The sequence below is a fragment of the Acinonyx jubatus genome, chromosome E4, assembly GCF_027475565.1.
Source record: "Acinonyx jubatus isolate Ajub_Pintada_27869175 chromosome E4, VMU_Ajub_asm_v1.0, whole genome shotgun sequence".
Lineage (NCBI taxonomy): Eukaryota > Metazoa > Chordata > Mammalia > Carnivora > Felidae > Acinonyx > Acinonyx jubatus.
The window spans coordinates 52,381,370-52,404,141 of NC_069395.1; the positions used below are offsets into that span (position 1 = coordinate 52,381,370).

Genomic DNA, 22,772 nt, shown 5'->3' on the forward strand with positions numbered 1-22,772 from the left:
GAGAGGCAGAGACAGGGAAACACAGAATCAGAAGCAGGGTCCAGGCTCTGAGTTGTCAGCACAGAGCCTGACCCAGGGCTCAAACTCACAACCATGAGATCATGACCTGAACTAAAAGCAAGAGTCAGACGGTTAACCACCTGAGCCACCAGGTGCCCTTCAATGATTCTTTAGGTGAAGAATTTAAATGACATTGTCAAAAGGAAAAGGGAGTCATGAGTCTGGTACTCACACACTCTGAAGAAGTGTTAATTTCTGGAAATTAATTTGGCAAGATTCTTAAAATAGATATACTCTTTTCAACGAACAGGACTTATCAAGTCCTTACTATGTGTCAGGGACTCTTCTAGATACTGGAAATGAAGTATTAAACAAGAAAGGCAAATTTTCTACTTTCATAGAGCTTACTCTTGGGGGAGAAAAAGTAGAGGGAGAAATAATAAATAGTAAATTAATTACTCTATAGCCCATAATTTCTAGGAATTTAACAAATAATCAGATGTGTAAATGTACACAGATGTAAGCATAAGGATATTGATACATTACAGTGCTATTTACAATATCAAAGAATTGGAAACAACCTAAATGTTCAAAAAGGGATCAATTATATAAATGATAGTATATCCAAATAGTAAAGTACTATGTTCCAATTCAAAAACATTTATTTATTATGTGCAAGGTATTGTTCTAGTGTTTAATATATAGTAATTTATTTAATAAAAAGAAATTCTGAAATAGATATTTCATTATCATCTCCATTTTATGCATAAGGAGACTATGGCATAAACAGACTGTGGAATGCAAAATCATATAGCTAATATGTGGGGGAGGTAAGATTTGAACCCAGAGAAAAGTTTGACCCTAGGAGCTAACCTCTTAACTATACTGTCTCCTGAAAAAATTATAACATGAGAAAATACGCATACTATAATTTTTAAGTTAAAAATTCAAGATATTGATCTAACTTCACAAATAATTTTTAAATTCAAATATGTATATATTTGTGCCCTCAAAAAGAATTAGAAGATATTCCACAATGGTAATAAATTGTTTTCTCCGAATGATAGGATTACAAGTTTTACTTATTCATCTTTTTTATATTTCCAAAACTGGTTTGCACTTAACTTAGATTACTTAGTAGAAAAGGGGATGAAATTTTTGCTGAGGCTTGAGGATAAAGAGAAACTAAATAAGAACTGGCAGGAAAGTAAATGCGAGGAGGTTTTAGTTTGTTACCATGATTCCTGCAACGCATCAGAAAGCAGGGTAAAACCTAATTTCTAGATGTTACTTCTTCCAAGATATTTAAAAAAAAATACTTTTAAGGATTAACATTTACAGCATTTTCTTTATCATCTTTACAAAACAAAATTGAGGTAACGAGAAGGAAGGTTACATCTCCACAAAAATTAATGATAGAAGGAAAAAGTTCTTCTGATACACCAGGCACTTGTCTACATGACTAATATTGAGAAAAGGGTTTTCTAGGATGAAAAAGGAGGTTTTTTGGGAGAGTCTCTCCTGGAGAACAGGATTAGGATGCTCAGATCGAATTGTATTTGAACAAATGCAGAATGAATGAAAACAACTAGGGGGGTGCCTGTGTGGCTCAGTGGGTTGAGTATCCAACTTCGGCTCAGGTCATGATCTCACAGTTTGTGGGTTCGAGCCCTGCATCAGGCTCTGTGCTGACAGCTCAGAGCCTGGAGCCTGTGTCAGATTCTCTGTCTTCCTCTCTCTGTCTCTCTCTCTGCCCCTCTCCCACTCGCACTCTGTCTCTCCCTCTCTCTCAAAAATAAAGAAACATTAAAAAAATTTTTTTTTGACTGGACATCTTATATGTATTGTCAATTACCCATAAAATAGCTAATGCTACTGGTTGGTTTCAAACTATTTTAGAATTGGTAGTGCCTGCTGTTATGGAAGTCTCTGACAATAATTTGGCAGTGGTTCAGAAAAGGAAATGGAAAAAAAAAAGCTTTATCTTAATATCTATATATTTGACACTTTTACAGTTCTGTGTGGGAGTTACCTGACTGACACAAGAAGATGGTGGGCCATTACACTTCTGTATTCCTGTCTCATTTCCAATCACACAGTGCACTTTTCTGAATGATGTCTCTAAAACCAAATGAATAAGATCAAAAATGTTTCTCCAGAAAGTCCTAAATTAAAGAATCAGTAGAGACACATCTTGGAAAATACTGATGTAATTTTGTAATCACTCTCTGGTCTGACACTCATTCAACAGGCATTTGTTAAAAGCCTGTAAAGGCAGGATACCCTGATGGGAGACTCCATTGTATTGACATAGTCATGGCCCTCAATGCGTTTGTCCCTAGTAAAGAGATAAGTAAACAATTATATATACTTCAAGGCAGGTGTGATTAAAGTACTATGAGTGGTATGAACCATAGTTTAACCCATTACACAAGTGGGGAGAATTACTTCTAGACAGGTCAATTGAGCTTAGATCTGAAGAATGGTAGAAATTCAATTAACAAAGATGAGGGGGAAGGAGAACATTCTAAGCACTCTACTGGGTATAAACATAGAAAACCATGGCATAGAGGCACCTGGGTGGCTCAGTCAGTTGAGTGTCTAACTTCAGCCCAGGTCATGATCCCACCTTTTGTGAGTTCGAGCCCCGCATCAGGCTTGATGCTGTCAACACAGAGCTGGCTTCGTATCCTCTGGGCCCCTCTCTTTCTGGGTCTCTCCCACTCACACTCTCTGTCTCAAAAATAAATAAAAAACAGAAAAGAAAACCATGACATACATTGTTGGTGCCAAAACATGGAAGATTTTGAATTCCTGACACGCCTCCAGGAATATACACCCTCAGTTCTTTCCCCCATTCAGCTCCAAGAAGTTGAAAACTTGGCCAACAGCCTCTAGACAGAAGATTTGAAAGACTTTGAGATGTCTTTCCAGGACTGTCTGAGATGTCCAAAAGGAAAGGCCTAAAAATACCAGCATTGGGGGTTCCTTAACATGATGGTCAAAAGCAGGTCTCTGTACAGTAAATTTCCCAGTTGACAAGACTTTATCTTGGGCTCAGAGCTTACAATCAGCTTTTTGTGGTTTAAGACAGATAAGCAAGGATCAGTTATCAGGCTTTCTGAGGAAAGCCTCTAACAAATATGCAGAAGTAACCTAAAGGGAAAAAAGACTATAGGGACAGAAGGTTACTTAAAAAAAAAAAAAAATCCTCATTAATATCCTCAAAAAAATAGGAGAAAACATTGCATCCATAAAGCAAGAACATGATGCCATATAGAAAAAGCATTCATGTTACAAACAAACGAAACCAAACCAAAAAAATCAGCTCTTGTAAATTAACCTTTGAGAACCTAAATGAAAATTTTAGTATCTGGAAGATGATGCTGTGAAAAAATAAGTAGAGCAAAAGCATAGATAGAAAACGTGGAGGAGGGAGAAGAATTAAAGGCCTAATCCAGATGGACCAGAATTTAAAAAATTAAAGTTCCAGAAAACAAGAACAGAGAAAATGAAAGGGAGGAAATAATCAATGAACATGTTCAAATTGAATTGAAAGATGTGAATTTCTAGACTGAAAAACCTTATATAGCATGCAGTTCAATCAAAAATAGACCCATTGGAAGGCACATCATGAAATTTCAGAAACCTGAAGATAAGGAAAAATTCTCCAGGCTTCCAGAGGTAAAAATAGGACATAAACTACAGATCATGAGTTAGAATAATTTTGGACTTCTGTGGTAGAAATCTAACTGCAAGATTTCCCATCCTGTGTGTACATGTGTACTATAAATATGTGTACCATGAATATGATGCATTTGACCCCATAATTAGGTTATGTTATATGGCGCAGATTGACTTTAAGAAAGGCTTGACCTGGGGCACCTGGGTGGCTCAGTCGGTTAAGCGGCTGACTTCAGTTCAGGTCATGATCTCACAGTTTGTGGGTTGGAGCCCTGCCTCAGGCTCTGTGCTGACAGCTTGGAGCCTGGGGTCTGCTTTGGATTCTGTGTCTCCCTCTCTCTCTGTTCCTCCCCACCTCTCAAAAACAAATAAACATTTTTAAAAAATTTAAAAAGAAAGGCTTGACCTAATCAGCATTAAAAGGGCCTCTAAAAGTGATGGGGCTCCTCCTCACAAAGGAGGGTCTCCATAACTGGCTTTGAAGACAAGGAGGCTACATGGCAAGAAATGCAGGCACCTGTAGAAGCTGAGAAAGGTCTCTCCCCACCTTCCAGCCAGCAAGGAAATGGGGATCTCAGTCTTATGACTACAAAGAACTAAATACTGCCAGCCTCCTGAAGAAGCTTAAAAGTGAATTTTTCCCCAGACTCCCCAAAGAAATCTGTCCATCTAATACCTTGATTTCAGCCTTGTGTATCCTGAGCAGAGAACTGTGCTCGGATTTCTGACCTACAGAATTGTGATCCAATAAATGGATATTCTTTTAAGCTGATAGGTTTGTGGTGATTTGTTAACAAAAAAATAGAAAACTAATACAGCTTCTCAGCAACAATGACAGCTATTCAACAATGGAGAACCCCACCCTTCAAAATTCTGAAAAGAAGAAATTTCAAACCCAGAATTACGTACATAACTACCAATTAGCTATGAGAGTAAATTAAAGATATCTTCACACATGCAAAGTCTCAAAAACTAACCTACCATGTACTCTTTCTTAGGAAGCTACTGATATGTGTGTTTCACCAAAATTAGGGGAAAAAATAAAATAAGGAAGAGGAATATGTGGCACACAAGAAGAGGTGTGAGGAGAACTCCCATGATACTGGGGAAAGGCCATCCAAGGATGGCATGTTGTGGACAACTGGTCCACACCAGAGCAGGTTAAAACACTCTGGGGACATTTTACCATGAAGATTAAGTTGAAAGGATATGTAATGTTATAGTTGAAGGAATGGAGAAGAGATTTGGGTGACTGGCAAAGAGTTGAGGGTTGAAATACTAATTAGTATGTAGAAAACTAACTGCATAAGCTTCAAAAATGCAGTGATTGGGGCCCCTGGGTGGCTCAGTCGGTTAAACATCCGACTTTGGCTCAGGTCATGATCTCGTGGCTTGTGAGTTCGAGCCCTGCATCCGGCTCTGTGCTAACAGCTCAGAGCCTGGAGCCTGCTTCCGATTCTGTGTCTCCTTATCTCTCTGCCCCTCCCATGCTCATGCTCTGTCTCTCAATAATAAAGAAATGTTAAAAAAAATTTTTTTTAAGGCAGTGATTAATTTTAAGGGAAATAAAAAGTAGTACAAGAATGGTTATCATAGTTTACTACTTGATTTAGCTGTTAATAGTATTTATATAATCATAATAGAACATTTTATCACAGTGAGATGCCAATAAGACCCAAAGCTCAAAAGTCAAAATTAGAAAGACAGCATGTATATAGATCTAGAATACCAAATGAATTAATTAAAGAACTGAAAAATGCTGCCTCTACAGAGAAATAGGTGAGATGGGATAGGGACTGTTTGTTTTAGTTTTAAACCTTATGAAACTATTTTTCTCCTTAGAGGCATGTGTATCTTCAGTAAAATAAACGCCAGAAAGAAGAAGAAAAAGAAGAATAAAAAAAAAAGGAGGAGAAAGAGGAGGAGGAGAAGGAGAAGGAGAGGGACGGTGTAGTGAAAGGTATCTCTACAAATTAATCAGGTGTAAATGGCTTTCTTAAGAGGAAAACTGACAACACTTTCATCATAATAAAGTGTTCTCATGTTAGTGTCCATTCGTCAAACAATAGAGCATTGTGGTAAATTTCTGAGCAGAAGGGAACCCATTTGTTATGGCAAGTGGTGATGAAAAGAAATTGAAAATATCTCAGGAAATAGACTCAAAAGAACTTGGTGATTAACTGCTGGATGGATGGGGGCAGTGATAACACAGAAGGTGTGAGAAAGGACGAGTCAGGGATGGTTCCCAGGTTTCTGCCTTGGAGTACCTGGGTGGCTGCTGGTGCCATTTTCTGCTTTCTATAGCAGACATAGAAAAGGAATAGACTTGGAAAGGCAGGAAAGAATTTAAGTTTGCTTTGAGGCATGGTTGAATAAAGTACCTAAGGGACATCCAAGCAGAGAAGAAGAATGGCAACTAGATCTAGAGAACAAGAGTTCATAAGAAAGATTTGGCCTCGAGAAAGATAGTTGGGAATGTAACATATAAATAAGATGACTACGGGAAGAGAGCAGGAGAATTCCTTCCTAGGGACAGACTTGCTTTGCTAAATCCATTCAGAGAGGTGACGCTTCCTATGGGAAGGTTGACAATTACAACTTGGAGAAGTTGAAAAGTGCTAAGTTAACTCTGTCTAAGAAGAGGGTATATGAAGGAATAGGAAAGAGTGAGAGACCCTGTGGCTGATGGTAGCATTTGGGGAAGGGGAAAATGTTCAACCAGGAAGTTAAAGTTATCTGTTGTGTGGTATGCCTGTGACTCTTCGGTTTTCCTTTCATGAAATCTTTAGTAAAAACTGACTTCCCTTCTCAGTATTTTGTGGAGATTTATTTTTTGGGAATGTGACCAAAAATGATTTGTATCTCAAGGTTAGTACAGGGAGAAGCCAGATATGGTCCATGGATTGGCTACATGTCTATAGTAATCATCAGCAAAGTATTAGGGGAAGCATTTGCACACGTCTCTGGTGATGACTAACACCAAGCAGAACCCAAAGAAGTCACTGTGGTTACTCAGGAAGTGCTCTGAAGATCTCGATTTTTTTTTTTAATTTTTTTTGTTGTTGGTGGTGGTGGTGGTGTTCTTCTGTTCCTCTATTATGGCTGTTTTTTTGTGGGGTTTTTTTTGAGACGTAATTGACATATAACATTATTAGTTTCAGGTGTACAACATATTGTAATCTTAATTCCTAACAAAAAAATACAAAAGACAAAAAGTAGGGTCTATAGTAGAGAGCAAATGTGAGAGATTGGATCCAACATGAAGTTATCAGAAAGGGTGCAACCAAAATAAACTAAGCCTTGTGAGAAAATGCTAAGAAGGGTGTGAAGAAAAAGGAACCACCCTACTTCTTGAGTCCAGTGGCAATGCAATTCACTGTTTCTGCCTTTGTGTCAACCAAGTGTCCATCAGTTGTGATTTATCAATATTCTACCAACATTCTAATGCCACCATCTTCACACTCTAGGCTCTTGCTCTGCTTCCCTTTATATCCGAGCACCTGTCAGTACCTGAAATTGTATCCTATACTAATTAATTTGTTTGTTTGCTGTCCATCTCCCTCACTCCAAGGCAAACTCCCCGAGAAGAGGAAATTCATCTTCAATATTCTGTCGAGAATTGTACCTGTCGTGTGAAATTACTCAATAAATATTTATCATTGAATGAATCAATTAATATCTTGCTTCTACCTTTTATCAGAAATGGCCTTTGGATTAAAACAAGTCTGACAAAGTTCGTTAAGAGGGAATTCCAGCCCAAAGAAGTGTAAAGTTTGTATCAAGGTCTTTGAAGTAATGATAATTGAGATTATTTTTGAGTGCCAAGTAGGTGTGCCTTGAAGCACTGTGCTAGGCACTTAATCCACCTTATCTAATAGAATCTTCAAAACAACTATTATTATTCCCATTTTATAGATAAATTAGAACCTAAGTTTCCAAAGGGATAGGGAACTTGCCGTATCTGGCTAATGTACAAGCCAAAGCTCAAACCCAGGTCTCTCAGCTTCAGAGTTTGTGTCCTTAAGCATTCTGTGATTCTGTCTTATGAAATAAAAATAACATTTCCATACTTGGGACCCAACCAAATTATCTATCAGGATTCTGAAATTATTGAGCTGCTCTCTATAATTATTAAGGAATTAGGAAAATGGGCTAGGTATAGAAGGCTGCTGATGGGTAAGTATATTCATGATTTTTAAGAAGAGTAGAGTGTATAATGAAGGATCACAGAGCTACATAGTTCAGTTGTACTAGGTACATAACATAACATTCTTGGTCATTGAAATACCTTTAGACTAGGCATTTCAGGTCGTACACTACCTATAACTCCCTGCTGGCTTCTCCCAGTCTTGTTACATATTTTGATTTCCTGCCTAGCCCCCAAAGAAATTTCAACATATAACCCCTGAAAACTATAGAAATCTGTCCCAGCGGAAATTTAAGGACATATACATTTGTTGTGATTCACTTTTATTTTCTTTAATGTTTATTTATTTTTGAGAGAGAGATAGAGCAAGCAGCAGAGGGAGAGAAGGAGACACAGAATCTGAAGCAGGCTCCAGGGGTGACTCAGGGCTCAAACCCATGAATCGTGGGATCATGGCCTGAGCCAACATCAGATGCATAACTGACTGAACCACCCAAGCACCCCTGTTTAGGATCACTTTAAAAACAAGTCGAAATTGGGGCACCTGGGTGGCTCAGTCAGTTACACCTTCCGCTCAGGTCATGATTTCATGGTTCATGGGTTTGAACCCTGGGTCAGGCTCTGTGCTGACAGCTCAGTGCCTACAGCCTGCCTCAAATTCTGTGTCTCCCTCTCTCTCTGCCCCTCCTCCATTCGCTCTCTGTCTCTCAAAAATAAATAAATGTTAAAATATTTTTTTAAGAAATAGTGATTAATCATCAAGAGCCGTTAAGGTTTACTATAAACTCATAAGACTAAATTCATTTTCAAGGTTATTATAGTGATTCTAAGTGACAAGTAGTGGTGGCAGGAAAAATAGAAAGCAAAGTGTAGATTTTTTAAATTGACACTTTAGAATACCTTAGAGGCAAATATATCAGAAACTGGAAACAATGCCTCTGGGAAGGGAATGAGAAGTCTGAAGGACAGAGCAGGGAGGACAACTTACTTTTCATTGTCCATCCTAGAGTGCATTTAGAATTTTATAGCTCTAAGATTTTGTGGGTGACAGAGCCCTTGCTGACACAAAGGCAGGAACCATTGAGCATCTGAAACAGAATCCAACTAAATGAGCTTAACCTCCGTAGTTTCTTGAAAATTCTCTGAGATGATGTTAAAAGCAGCTCCCTAGCCTTGATTATGACACAGAGAAATGAACTGCCTTTGTTCCCAATGACCACATGACACTGAATTCAGCTGCTGGTTGGAATCCAAGCTCAGCTGTTCCCTCCACGTGACTCAGCCACCACTGGTCTCTGCATCTTGCCATACCCAACTCATTAATTCACCACTTGACAAAAATTTGCTCCCTCCCTCTTTTAAAGTTTTGGGTTAGTTGACTAATTTTCTTTAGTTTCCCAACAACAAGGAGAAAAATATTTTTAGGCTGTGAGGGTGCCCTTTCTTCCTTCACCTTCTGTTTTCCACAGGCTTGAAGCTTGAGACAACAGAATTAAAGTTTCAAACCATTGTTTCATTTAGCTATTTGCCTTGAATGGTTTTGACATATGCTTGCTTAGAAAAAACTAAATTTCTGACTTTTTGACAAAATGCTTCAAGAGATGTTATCAAATTACTCTACCTTTTCCAAGAACTAAAATGCAATTATTAGAGATAAAAAAACATGTATAAGCAATAGCCTAGGAAGAGGGCAAGAGTGAGAGAGATAGAGTAAGAGGAAGGCTGGAGATGAGAGTTCTTTGGCAGATATCCTATTTTCCTCAGTTGTTTTTTTTTTTTTTGAAAGCATTAAATATATTTCTACTGACAACAAAACACAATTTTAGAGCATAAAGTATGGGGAGTACTATACATCCTACTGTATATATATGCATATATATTTATTTTTTTTTTTATTTTATTCTGGGAGAGAGACAGAACATGAGCAGGGGAGGGACAGAAAGAGAGGGAGACACAGAACATGAAGCAGGCTCCAGGCTCTGAGCTGTTAACACAGAGCCCCACCCAGAGCTCAAACTCACTGACCGAGAGATCATGACCTGAGTGGGAGTGGGATGCTTAACCCACTGAGACACCCAGAAGCCCCTATCCTGCTGTATATATTAAAGCAATGTACTAATAAAAAAGTTTTTCTCTATATATGCTTAAAGACTTAGCTATTTTAATATAATTAAGTCACTAATTTCCTCTTCCTCCATAAAGAGTGAAAACTAATGAGAATTTTTGACTATTACTTTTTTGTGCTCTGTTCACTGAAGTTAAAATACATTCTGAGTGTTTTTCTTTTTCCTGGAACTATTGTCTTTGAAATTTGCCCTAATTTAACCCCATAAACCTAAACATGGCAACGTTGGCTTCATGTTTAAAACATAAGAGGGGTTCTTGGGTGGTTCAGTTGGTTAAGCATCTGACTTGGGCTCAGGTCATGATCTCGTGGCTTGTGAGCTCGAGTCCCATGTCGGGCTCTGTGCTGACAGCTCAGAGCCTGGAGCCTGGTTTGGATTCTGTGTCCCCCTCTGTGCCCCTCCGCCATTCCCACTGTGTCTCTCTCAAAAATAAAACATTAAAAAATTTAAAAGTAAACAATAAAATAAAACCCAAGGATGATTGTTAACCATAGTAAATATACTCAAAATGCACAAAATGCAAAAGTAATGTGAAATAAAATACTCAACGCCCCGAGAGTTTATTCCACTAATTTTGTTTCTTGGAAGCTAATTATCTGGGTTATGGACTAAACAGATCCTTTGTTCCTTCTCAGTTCAAATACAGTTGCACTTCTGCCGTGTACTGCTCATTCTCCTCTTCTCATAAGGATCTAGGAGACATGGAAAATAGAACCAATATTTTAGCTCTTGAACTTTCAAGAGGACAGTACTCTGTATGGTATAGTGAATTCTACCATCTGCCTGGATACTAACCGCTGACTCACAACTTCAAAACCAAAACTCTCTGGAAATTGCTGTCAGCTGATAGCTGGAACTTCTGCAGAAGTTCATGCTCCCTTCCTGGGTAGTCCTCATCCAATAACAGGTCAATGTGAAGTTACAAATCTGGTCCCCTGGTCTCAAGGCAGGACAACTCTGAAAGGACTTTCGGCTCCAGAGCTTTTTGTGAGATCAGCTGAGGCCTCTGGCGTGGCTTCATCAAAAATCGACCCCCCCCCCCCCCCACCGCTGCCCTCACTCCCTTACAATGTGGTCACAGAGAGTAGCCCTCGATTAGTCTTTGTCCACAAATTGCCGTCTAAACTCTGCTTCTGGGGAAACACTGGAAAACATATCGGTTGATTTCTCCCTAGGAGAAGTGAACTGATTTATAGTGATACTGTCTGTATTCTTTTTTCCCACCGTTTCCCTTTAATTTGCCAATGTTTTTTTTTCTTCTCTCTCTCTCTTTTTTTTCCCTTTTAAGTTCCTGTAGAAGCATGTTGCAGAAATACCCTAGAACACAGAGTCTTAACAGTAGCAGAAAATGAAAGCTAGATTATTCCTTGCCCATTTTGTGGCTATCCAAAAGAACATTCTTGACTTTGTGTTGGGGGAGATGATGAAGCTCGTGAAATTAAGTAAGGCTGATTGACCTTCATGAAGATCAGACTCATGACCTTGGCCTTATTTTGCCATATTCTGCCCAACTGAGCTAATGGGCTGACACAGAAAACTTGAAAGTGAGATTTAAAGATTGCTTCTGGAAATCTTGTTATCTCTGTTGGTGACAATCATCAAGAGTCATCCAAAAACTGTCTTTTTGAGAGCTTTTACATTTTTCCAGTAGATTCTGGCTAAAAAGGCAGATTGATCATATGGATATAGCTCCTCTCCTCTCTAGGACTCCCCCTAAAATTAAGAGAATGGGAGAAGAAACAACAGCAAATAAAAAAAAGTTTTAACAAGTTTTTGAAAAACTGAAATCAAATAGAGTAATAGAAATTGACTCTGTAGAACAGAAACTGAATAGCCCCCCGGTGGGGGGAGGGGGGGAATCCTGTGACCCTCCCATGAAATAACTGACTCTTGTCTAATCATTCTAAACTAAGTAAATAGAGCAAAGGGACCCAGAGAAGACAGAGACAATGTAGTGAAAAGTAAACTCTTTTTAAACTACAAAACTTTCAGAGAAGAGGTTATATGACAACCATTCAAAACAAAACAGAATTTTATTTAAAAAAATAGAGAACATGAAAGTTATCCTATATATTACAAATATAATAGCCAAAATAGTAACATATTTAGAAGGGCTGAGAAAGAAATCTCCCACAAAGCAGAGAAAGATAGAAAAGAGAAAATAAAAGAAATGAAAGGATCGATGCAGAAAGGCCAAAATCCAAGTTGTAGAATTCCTGCCAGAGGGAGTAGTTAGAGAGGAGTAAACTATCACAGGAATAATCCTATAAAATTCCCCAGACCCAAATGACAGGAGTCTACAAGTAGAAAAAATCCAGGTACTCTGAGGAATGAAGAAATATTCATACCAAGTTTTGTCGTTGTGAAACTGTAAACACCAGAGATAAAGAGATTTTTAAAAGCTTCTAGAGAGGAAAAGATGGGTCCTATTCAAAGGAACAGTAAAGAGAACGACATCATAGTTCTGTTATCAGCACTGAAAGGTAGAAGATAATGAAGCAATGCTCTCGGAATTCTGAAGGAAAAATTCCTTTCAATCCAGAAGATAGATTAAAGATAAAGGTAATTTTCTAAGGCAATCATTGGGAGGTAGTCTGAAGGGGTGGGACAAGAAACAACTATTTGTCCTTACAAGTTGTTGGGTGCTATTTAATTGATTGACTGATTTTCATGTATTAAGGACCCAGAAGTTAATTTCTTGTGTGTCCTCTACATTTGACTAAGGATGTACTACAAAAGAATAGGGACATAGGTCGAGACAGAGGAGGGCATGGAATCCAGGAAACAGTGTAATGCAATGGCCAAAGAAGCAGGCCTGCAGAACAATCAACATAGATTGAAACAAGACAGAGGCTTCAAATGAGAGAACTGGTTGCTTTCCTGTTATATATGAGCACTGGGAGAAAACCGATGATAGGTGTACTGTGCATCTGTTTGAGGCGTTATAGCAATTTTAAAGTCCTATTATTTTTATTTTTATTTTATTTTAAAAGTACTCAAGGGGCTCCTGGGTGTCTTAGTCAGTTAAGAATCTGACTCTTGATCTCCCCTGAGGTCAAGATTTCATGGTTGGTGAGGTTGAGCCCCTCATTGGGCTCTGCACTGACAGCATGGAGCCTGCTTGAGATCCTCTTGGGGCACCTGGGTGGTTCAGTCGGTTGAATGACCAACTTTGGCTCAGATCATGATCTCACGGTTTGTGAATTTGAGTCCCACGTCAGGCTCGCTGCTGTCAGTGCAGAGTCCACTTCAGATCCTCTGCCCTCCTCTCTCTGCTTCTCCCCTGCTTGTACTCTCTCTCTCTCTCTAAAAAGTAAATAGACATTTAAAAAAAAAAGTATTCAAGGGGCACCGGGTGGCTCAGTCCGTTAAGCACCCAACTTCGGCTCAGGTCATGATCTCACAGTCTGTGGGTTCGAGCCCCGCGTCAGGCTCTGTGCTGACAGCTCAGAGCCTGGAGCCTGCTTCGGGTTCTGTGTCTCCCTCTCTCTCTCTGCCCCTCCCCCACTAGTGCTCTGTCTCTCTCTGTCTCTCAGAAATAAATAAATGTTAAAAAAAAAGTACTCAAGAAGTGCAAAAATAAGAAATATAATCATGGTAGTTTGGAGTACTGAAATGATTAATATGTATATAGGTGTAATATAAACATAGATCAGTGGAACTAAAAATTATGATAATTATATTGGAAATGTGGGGAGTGGGTGGAGGGATTGTAAAAAGGATTTAATCTACTTGATAGTAAATTCCAAGAAGTCAGGGATTTGTCTGTTTTGTCACCTCTGGCATCCCCAACACATAGAGCAGAGTCTGGCATATAGTAAGGTGCCCAACCAATATGTGTCCCTTTGTTATCATCTACCATGCCAGGAAGTCATGGCTACATACAAAGAAACAGCTAAAATTATTTAAAGGAGAAAATTAAAAAGAATTTTTTTCTGAGACAATCACTTGGGAGGAAGTCTAAAGGGGTGAGATAAGAAACTGCTGTTTGTCTTTATAACTTATTTAGTGCTCCTTGATTTTTTTAAAAATTGTGTGTATGTAATAAATACTTTGCATTTTTTAATGAAGCAAGATAGATACAAGTTAAAATAAAACAATTGTTTCTAATAAAATATATATATTTTTACAAAGTCCTGGGGCACCTGGGTGGCTCAGTCGGTTGAGCATCTGACTCTTGATTTTGGCTCAGGTCATGATCTCACAGTTCGTGAGATCAAGCCCCGTGTCAGGCTCTACACTGACACTATGGAGCCTTCTTGGGATTTGGGATTCTCTCTCTCTCTCTCTCTCTCTCTCTCCCTTTCCTCCACTCATGTGCACATGCTGTCTCTCTCAAAATAAATAAATAAACATTTAAAAAATAAAAAATAAAAGAAGGTACTGAGCAATAGAAACTGAGTACAAAATGGTCCCAGGTCCTTTATTCAAAAAAAAAAAAAAAAAAGCCACAGGAGTGCTGATTTGAAGGGGCACATGCACCCCAATGTTTATAGCAGTGCTATCAACAATAGCCAAATTATGGAAAAAGCCCAAATGTCCTTCAACTGATGAATAGATTAAGAAGATGTGGTATATATTATATATTCATATATATATATATATATATATACATACACACACACACATACGTACACACAAGGGTATATATATATATACAAGGGTATATATACATATAGTATATATTATATATAGGGGCGCCTGGGTGGCTCAGTCAGTTAAGTATCCAGCTTCAGCTCAGGTCATGATTTCATGGTTGGTGGGTTCTAGCCCCATGTCAGTCTCTGTGCTGATAGCTCAGAGCCTATAGCCTGCTTAGGATTCTGTGTCTCCCTCTCTCTCTGACCCCCCCACTCATGCTCTGTCTCTCTCAAAAATAAATTAACATTAAAAAAAATTACACACACACACACACACACACACACACACACAAGAGAATACCACTTGGCAATTAAAAAGAATGAAATCTTGTCAATTGCAACAATGTGGATGGAACTGAAGGGTACTATGCTATGTGAAATAAGTCAGACAAAGACAAATATCACATGATTTCACTCATATGTGGAATTTGAGAAATTTAACAGATGAACACAGGGGAAGAGTAGGAAAAATAAGATAAAAACAAAGAGGGAGGCAAACCATAAGAGACTCTTAAGTACAGAGAACAGACTGAGGGCCGACTGGGGTGGGGAAAATGGGTGATGGACATTAAGGAGGGCATTTGTTGGGGATGAGAACTGGCTATTATATGTAAGTGATGAATCACAGAATTCTACTCTTTTTTTTTAATTTTTTTTAACGTTTATTTATTTTTGAGGCAGAGCATGAACAGGGGAGGGTCAGAGAAAGAGGGAGACACAGAATCCAAAACAGGCTCCAGGCTCTGAGCTGTCAGCACAGAGCCCGACGTGGGGCTCGAACCCACAGACTGTGAGATCATGACCTGAGCCGAAGTCTGACGCTCAACCGACTGAGCCACCCAGGCGCCCCACAGAAGTGTACTCTTGAAGCCAAGACTATACTGTATGTTAACTAACTTGAGAATTAAAAAAAAAAAAAGAATTATTTGGCAAAATTAATGAAAACTAGAAATTTTTGCAAAATAACCAATCTTGTAATTTTGCTTAGGACGTCAAACATGAAGTAAAGAATGTTACGAGAATGTATGAAGTAGAAGATGTTCTGTCTCGCTGTTATAGAAATTGTCAGATAACTATGCAATTCTTATTAGTACATAGTTACAATTATAATCTAACTTGGTTAAAAAAATATGCCAAACAAAATCCTACTTGCTTTTTGTCACCTTGACAGTTTGTTAGAAAAGGTCAGGATGACTGAACCAATAAAGTTCTAGTTTTAATGCACTACACTTAAATGGCATGAGCTAATAATGAATTTAGAGAATATATTAGTGCTGATTTATTTAGCATGACTTCTGATTTAACTTGGCATTATGATAGTGGGCAAGGTTAAATTATGCCTTACCATACAATTATGACTCTTTTATATTATTGTATTGCTGAGCAAATGTTTTATTTATTTATTTGGTCATGTTAAGAATTCTAGGCTACTTTTACTTACTTATTTTTTTAATGTTTATTTAATTTTGAGAGAGACAGAGTGCGAGCAGGGGAGGGGTAGATAGAGATGGAGACAGAATCCAAAGCAGGCTCCAGCCTGGGAGCTGTCAGCACAGAGCCTGACATGAGGCTTGAACTCACAAGCCATGAGCCCATGACCTGAGCCGAAGTTGAACGCTCAACCAACTGAGCCACCCAGATGCCCCGAGAATGCTAGGCTACTTTTAAATGGAGCAAATGCAAGGTAGACTGGATTAATTCTATTGACTTAGCTTTGCTGCTAAAACTTCAACAATTCTTGTGGGGTTTTTTCCATGTTCCCATCACATTGGATGTTTACCATTTTCCTTCCCTTCCTAACATCAGTAACATATGTCTGTTGAGTTGAGTTCCAGTAGATCCTTTGACTACAGTTTATAAAACAAACCATAGGCTTTGGAAGGCAGCCGTGCTCACCACTATACCACCAGCACTAAACAAAGCATACACTTTGGAATCAGGTAATGACACTCATAAATCCTGCTGCTTACTAGCAATGACTGTGAGTCACTTGCTTAACTTCTCCAGGCCTCAGTTTCCACACTTTTAAAACAGGGACACTAATCTTACCATATGGTATCGTTAGTAAAATTAAAGAAGAGGTCAGCATTTGGGATAAATGCCTACTAAAGCGTCTGGCACTTGACTTAATAAATGGCAGGTAATATTGTTACTTAGGGTTTAGCAATTCTATTGTTTGATTTTGTGACATAGTTTTCTCATCTTCCCATAACTTTGCCTTATGACATGTACATGTACATGTATTTCATAAACTCAATTAAAAGGAATTAAAATTAGGCTTTCGGGATTCCATGAGGCTCTTTGAGATAACTGTGCTGTTGCCAAACCAAGGTACTGGGACTTTCTGCAAAGTGTTTACTTCTTGGCCATAATATGTAAGAAGAGCCAAGGTGATCACAGTTAGAGTTAAGTGATAGTACATGGGGTCTTTATATCATTCTGTCTACTTTTGAATATATTTGAAAATTTCTGTACTAAAAATCTAGCATAAAGGTGAGCTTTCAATACAGGAAAAGATATAAAATCAGTTCCCCTAAGCAAGACATTTGTTGGTATATATATCCTTGATTATTTGGTAAGTCAACCTAGAAAAGAAAGAGTCCATTATCTTGTGAATATTTTCCATTATAAATTCTATTTTTTTTAACATCTATTTATTTTTGAGAGAGAGAGACAGAGTGCAAGTGGGGGAGGGGGGGTGGCAGAGAGAGGGAGACACAGAATTCGAAGCAGCCTCCAGATTCCGAGCCATCAGCATAGAGCCTGGCTTGGGGCTTGAACTCACAAACCATGAGATCATGACCTGAGCCGAAGTCAGATGCTTAACCAACTGAGTCACCCAGGCGCCCCTATAAATTCTATTTTTGTTTCTGTTTTATTCTAAAAAGTATCCCACATGACAAGAATGAACATTTAATCTCTCGTTAGCTAAATAGGCCTTGGCCTGCTACATACCTGAAGAAAAGACACTCTAGGGAAATCTAGGTAGGAAGCAAAGTGTTGATGAGTCAGCCGGTGGCACACTTTCTCTGCGTTGATACTAAATCAAAGCTTCAATTAATGACAAGAACTGCTTTGTTGCTGAAGCACTTGTCCTGGGAGTGACAACAAGATTGAGGGTGTAGCTATTAATAGACTATACTTCCTTCTTTTTTCTGGTACTGTTTGTTGCAAAGGTCCCAGTGTTGCTTGTGGAAACCTAGATAAGTCATTATTTGGATAATTATTCTCTTAGTGAAACTCCATTGGTGGTTTTAGTTAAAGAAAAAATGGTGCTGCCTGTCCCGCTCTGAACTATTTGACTGGGTTGTTTACACATAAGTTGTGCCAAGCCTACAAAGGCTTCCCTGCAAAGGCTGTGTTTTGCTGGTCCTTCAGGTGATTCATCTACCAGCGACACATACAAATTATAGTTCAGAAGGTTGTTGTAAGAATTAATTAATGTGTGCTGTGCTCCTTATGATCCTCAGATGAAAGGCACTAAGGAAATGTAGTGTGCCTACATTAAAATAATAACATCGGTACACATTGTAAAGAATGTTGGGATCCTTCTGAATGAAAGATGGAGTATTAACTTCAGGTTATTTTTATTAGTGTTTGCAGAAGAATCACACAGTGTGCGGAGGTCTATATGAAACTCAAGAGATCTTCAAGTAAACATGTAACCGACAAAAGAAGGTAGTAGTCAATAATTCTGCTGTAGACTAAGGAAATGAAACGTTTTTCTTTTGGATACCTACACATCCTATCAAAAAGGGAAGAAGAAAGAAACAAAGAAACAGAAGAAAAAAGGGGGAAAAGCACATGCTTAATGTTCCAAAGAAGGCAGCCTTGATTCTTGAAATTCTTTTCCCATTGAGATAAACATTGACAAACTGGCCAAAAAGAGTTTATCAGAAATATTTGATCTTATGTTACTCCTCATAGTTTTACATGCGGTTGGGGGAAGAGAGCTCAAAGAAAGCGAAGGGAATGTGGGAAGAAAAACTGGTTAAACATAAATATCAGTGGACACAGGAGAATTCTGAGAGTTATTTTTAACCCGTCCTTCTATTTCACTCCATCTGAAAATAAAGGCCTAATAATACCTCCTAAGGTCAGTTCCTCCCGTCCATTCCCACCTGCCTCAGGTTTGATCCCTCAGCATCTCAGATGCAGATTACCACAGTAGCCACCTGGCTGGCCTCCTTGAACACTTACCCTGTATACCACACTCATCATACCCAAGCTCTGTCGCTGCCTTTGAAGGTCTGAGATCATCAGGCTCCCCTCTATCTAACCTGCAGTAACTCTCTATTCAGTGACATCATTCTCCTTGAAAGTTACCCCACCTTCATGATCTTTATGCCACTGAGATGTCCTATCCCTTCCCTCAACCAATCTACATTTAACCCATTAAATTTTTTGAATAATTTTAAAGCCTTCCCTGACTATACCAGCTTTGAGTCATCTTTCTCTCTTGTGACCTTTTGGGCATCTGGGCACCTAGACTTTGTTTGCATCACGGATTTTCCTGTTTGTTGTTCTTACCTACACAGTGAGGGCAAGGACTGTTCTTGATACACATTTAGCAAGAGAGAGTGAAGCACTTACAAGAAGCACAATAAATGTTTGTCTGATGGCTGACCTTGACTGTGGTCTGCTGTCATCTCCCTTTTAAACCAGATGGTGGGATCCTCAGAAGAGCACGGAGTCAGAACTGAATGAGAATTCCCCCTCTAATGCATGACGGTGGATAAGATTTTTATTTTCAGACATCCAAAAAGCTACCAAGACAAATATTAGACATGCCCATCGAATCCCTGACCTGTGGAGAAGATATCAGGTCTGGGAAAAAGAGCCATCAGGTTGTATCCTCCGACATGGGAGACAAAAAAAAATCTTTCAATGGGCTATGTCCTGAGCCTAAAGAAATATTATGCCTCCAATTTTTTACTTCTCCTGCCACAGTTCTACTCTTACTAATAAACTTTCTGGTTTGCCAGTTTCCCGGATACCAGGAAAAGTGAGTCCCAGACAGGAGGTGAGAGTTTCCAGCCACTGGAAAGGAACATACATCACTTGACATTATGGCTGTTACATTAGTGTCCTTGTTTGGTAGGTGTAAATCGTCTTTTAAGACAGACATTCATCATCTTTGGATAACTGAGAAAATACAATTTATAAAAACAGCAGAGGACCAGTCACTGGGCACTTCTGATCCTGTCAAGTATTCTGACAAAGAGGGCCTACCAGAGCCCTCTAAACTGTATTTCTACTTAGTCCCCTGGACTGTTTTACTCTTCTGCTTATCAAACTATCTGTCCTGATTTGTGCTACACCAGAGGACCCACACAATGCAATGATCAAGAAAATGAACTTCAAGGGCACCTGGGTGGCTCATTCGGTTAAGTGTCCAGCTTCGGCTCAGGTCACGATCTCATGGTGCATAGGTTCGAGCCCCGTATTGGGCTCTGGGCTGACAGCTCAAAACCTGGAGCCTGCTTTGGATTCTGTGTCTCCCTCTCTCTCTGCCCCTCCTCTGCTTGTGCTCTGTCTCTCTCTCTCTCAAAAATAAACATTAAAAACATAAAAAAAAAAAAAGTAGACTTTAGAGCCAGGCAACCTCAGTTTGAATGACTCTTATTTAATAAGTCACTTTGAGCAAGTAACCAACCAGTCTGTGCCTACATTTCCTTATATGAAATAAGATGATAAGTTATAAGTTATCTCATAAGGATGTCATGAAGAACTAATATACATAAAATACTTTAAGCAGTGCCCAGAATGTAAGTGCTCAGTAAATAATGATTATGCAAAAAGCATAAACTCTGATAAAATGAGTTTAACCCCAGTCTACAGACTCATTTTGGTAAAATCTGAGGAATAACTTAAAGAACTTGTTGACATTTTGTGAACATTTGTTACTTCTCCATTTTTTTGGTCAGTTTTTTTTTAGTCACAAGTTTGTTTCCTCTTAGCAATTAACAGTAATTCCTTAAAAAAAAGGGGGGGGGGCCTCTGGCCTTCCATTCCTGAGGTCATTAAAGATGGCTAGAGAAAGCTGAAGAGGCAGTTTCTTTTCTTTTTTTTATTATTAGTATTTTTGAGAGAGAGAGAGAGACAGAGACAGAGACAGAGCATGAGTGGGGGAAGGGCAGAGAGACAGGAGGCACAGAATCCCAAGCAGGCTCCAGGCTCTGAGCTGTCAGCACAGAGCCCGACGCGGGGCTCAAACCCACAAACCATGAGATCATGACCTGAGCCAAAGCCGGACACTTAACCAACTGAGCTACCCAGGCGTCCCGTAGTTTCTAAGATAGCTTTGTGAGGAAAAACATACATGGGTGGTAGCAACTGTGAAGAAGAAAGGAATACAGGAAGAATCCCAGAACCCTGAGGAAAGAAAGGTGTCCAGAGGTGCCGGAGAATCTCCAGAAATGCTCCATGATCTCCTTACAAATCAAAGCTTCTAACTTAACAAAAAGTCTACTCAATGCTTTCTCTCAGCTAGCTCTACAAAGAGATTGTCTTCAAGCCTTCAGTAGATGAAGTTGTTTGTGATACAAGTGGGCTCTCAGTTGATACCCAAGAATGTGCAAAACGTGTGTTTTTGTTTTTGTTTTTGTTTTTTGTTTTTGTGGACATTCTCCTAGGAGATTGAAATACATTGTATCCAATATATTCTTTGGATGATTTAAAACACTGATGGAATTTTTTAAAAAGCTACTCCAGCCTTCAACAAACATTTCTGAGTCTTCAACATCTTATAAAAGTTCAAAACCAAATGGATCTTTTGGTTTGATTCCAAAATCTCCACTAAGTATATTTGGAAATACGTTTTCTCATATCAGAGCACACCGGGCTGTTTTTTCCCTTCTCCTCTTTGGTGGCACAGCCTGCCAGCCAGGTTCTGGAGCCAACTATCAGGACTCAGTTCCCAGCTCTAGCACTTTTTCTTGAATGACCTCAGGACAAGCAACGTAACCTTTCCCTTTCCTCCATTTCCTCATTTGTAAAGTGGAGATAATGACAGTGATGGTGATGTTGAAAATAACTATCTGTATGTCCTTTGTAAGAATTAAATGTCAGTACATTTAGAACAAAGCCTGACGCATAGTAAGCAATCAGCGAGTATTAGTTGCAAGTGTTACTTTTATTGTTGTCATTTATCGAATTATCTAAAAATGAGTTTCAGGGGCATCTGGATGGCTCAGTCGGTTGGGCATCCGACTTCTGCTCAGGTCACGCTCTTACAGTTTGTGGGCGCACTGGCGGCTTGGGACCTGGAGCCTGCTTCAGATTCTGTGTTTCCCTCTCTCTCTCTCTCTCTGCCCCTAGCCCCTAGCTCACGCCCCTTCTCTCTCTCTCTCAAAAATAAATAAATGTTAGGGGCACCTGAGTGGCTCAGTCAGTTAAGCGTAGGACTCTTAATTCAGCTCAGGCCATCATCTCACCTGAGTTCGAGGCCCGCATCAGACTCTGTACTGACAGTGCGGAGCCTGCTTGGGATTCTCTCCTTCTCTGCCCTTCCCTACTCACACTGTCTCTGTCTCTCTCAAAATAAATAAATAAAATTTTAAAAAAACTTTAGGGGCGCCTGGGTGGCTCAGTCGGTTAAGTGTCTGACTTCAGCTCAGGTCACGATCTCGCGGTCCATGAGTTCGAGCCCCGCGTCAGGCTCTGGGCTGATGGCTCAGAGCCTGGAGCCTGCTTCCGATTCTGTGTCTCCCTCTGTCTCTCTGCCCCTCCCCCATTCATGTTCTGTCTCTCTCTGTCCCCAAAATAAATAAACATTAAAAAAAAAAAATTAGGGGCGCCTGGGTGGCGCAGTCGGTTAAGTGTCCGACTTCAGCTCAGGTCACGATCTCGCGGTCCGTGAGTTCGAGCCCCGAGTCAGGCTCTGGGCTGATGGCTCAGAGCCTGGAGCCTGTTTCCGATTCTGTGTCTCCCTCTCTCTCTGCCCCTCCCCCGTTCATGCTCTGTCTCTCTCTGTCCCAAAAATAAATAAACGTTGAAAAAAAAATTTTTTAAAAAAACTTTAAATAAAATAAATAAATGAAGATAAATAAAATAAATGAATAAAAATGAGTTTTAGTACAGCTTACCTAAAAGGCAAAGTGTGGTGAGCACGTGATTTTAAAAGGTACGATAGCATAGATTAGTCTACTTAGCCACTATTTCTGGTTCCATGTG

The 22,772-nt window shown here is 39.3% G+C and overlaps 1 long non-coding RNA gene across 3 annotated transcripts in view; it reads right to left on the reverse strand.

Moving 5' to 3' along the window:
- The window catches only part of LOC113603960 (uncharacterized), a 49,922-nt gene extending 32,176 nt beyond the window's left edge, over positions 1 to 17,746 (reverse strand). For all 3 annotated transcript variants that reach the window (XR_008293083.1, XR_008293082.1, XR_008293081.1), the window contains exon 1: positions 17,553 to 17,746. This is a non-coding gene — a long non-coding RNA (uncharacterized LOC113603960). The remainder of the gene's footprint in view (positions 1 to 17,552) is intronic.
- Positions 17,747 to 22,772: the final 5,026 nt, after the last annotated feature.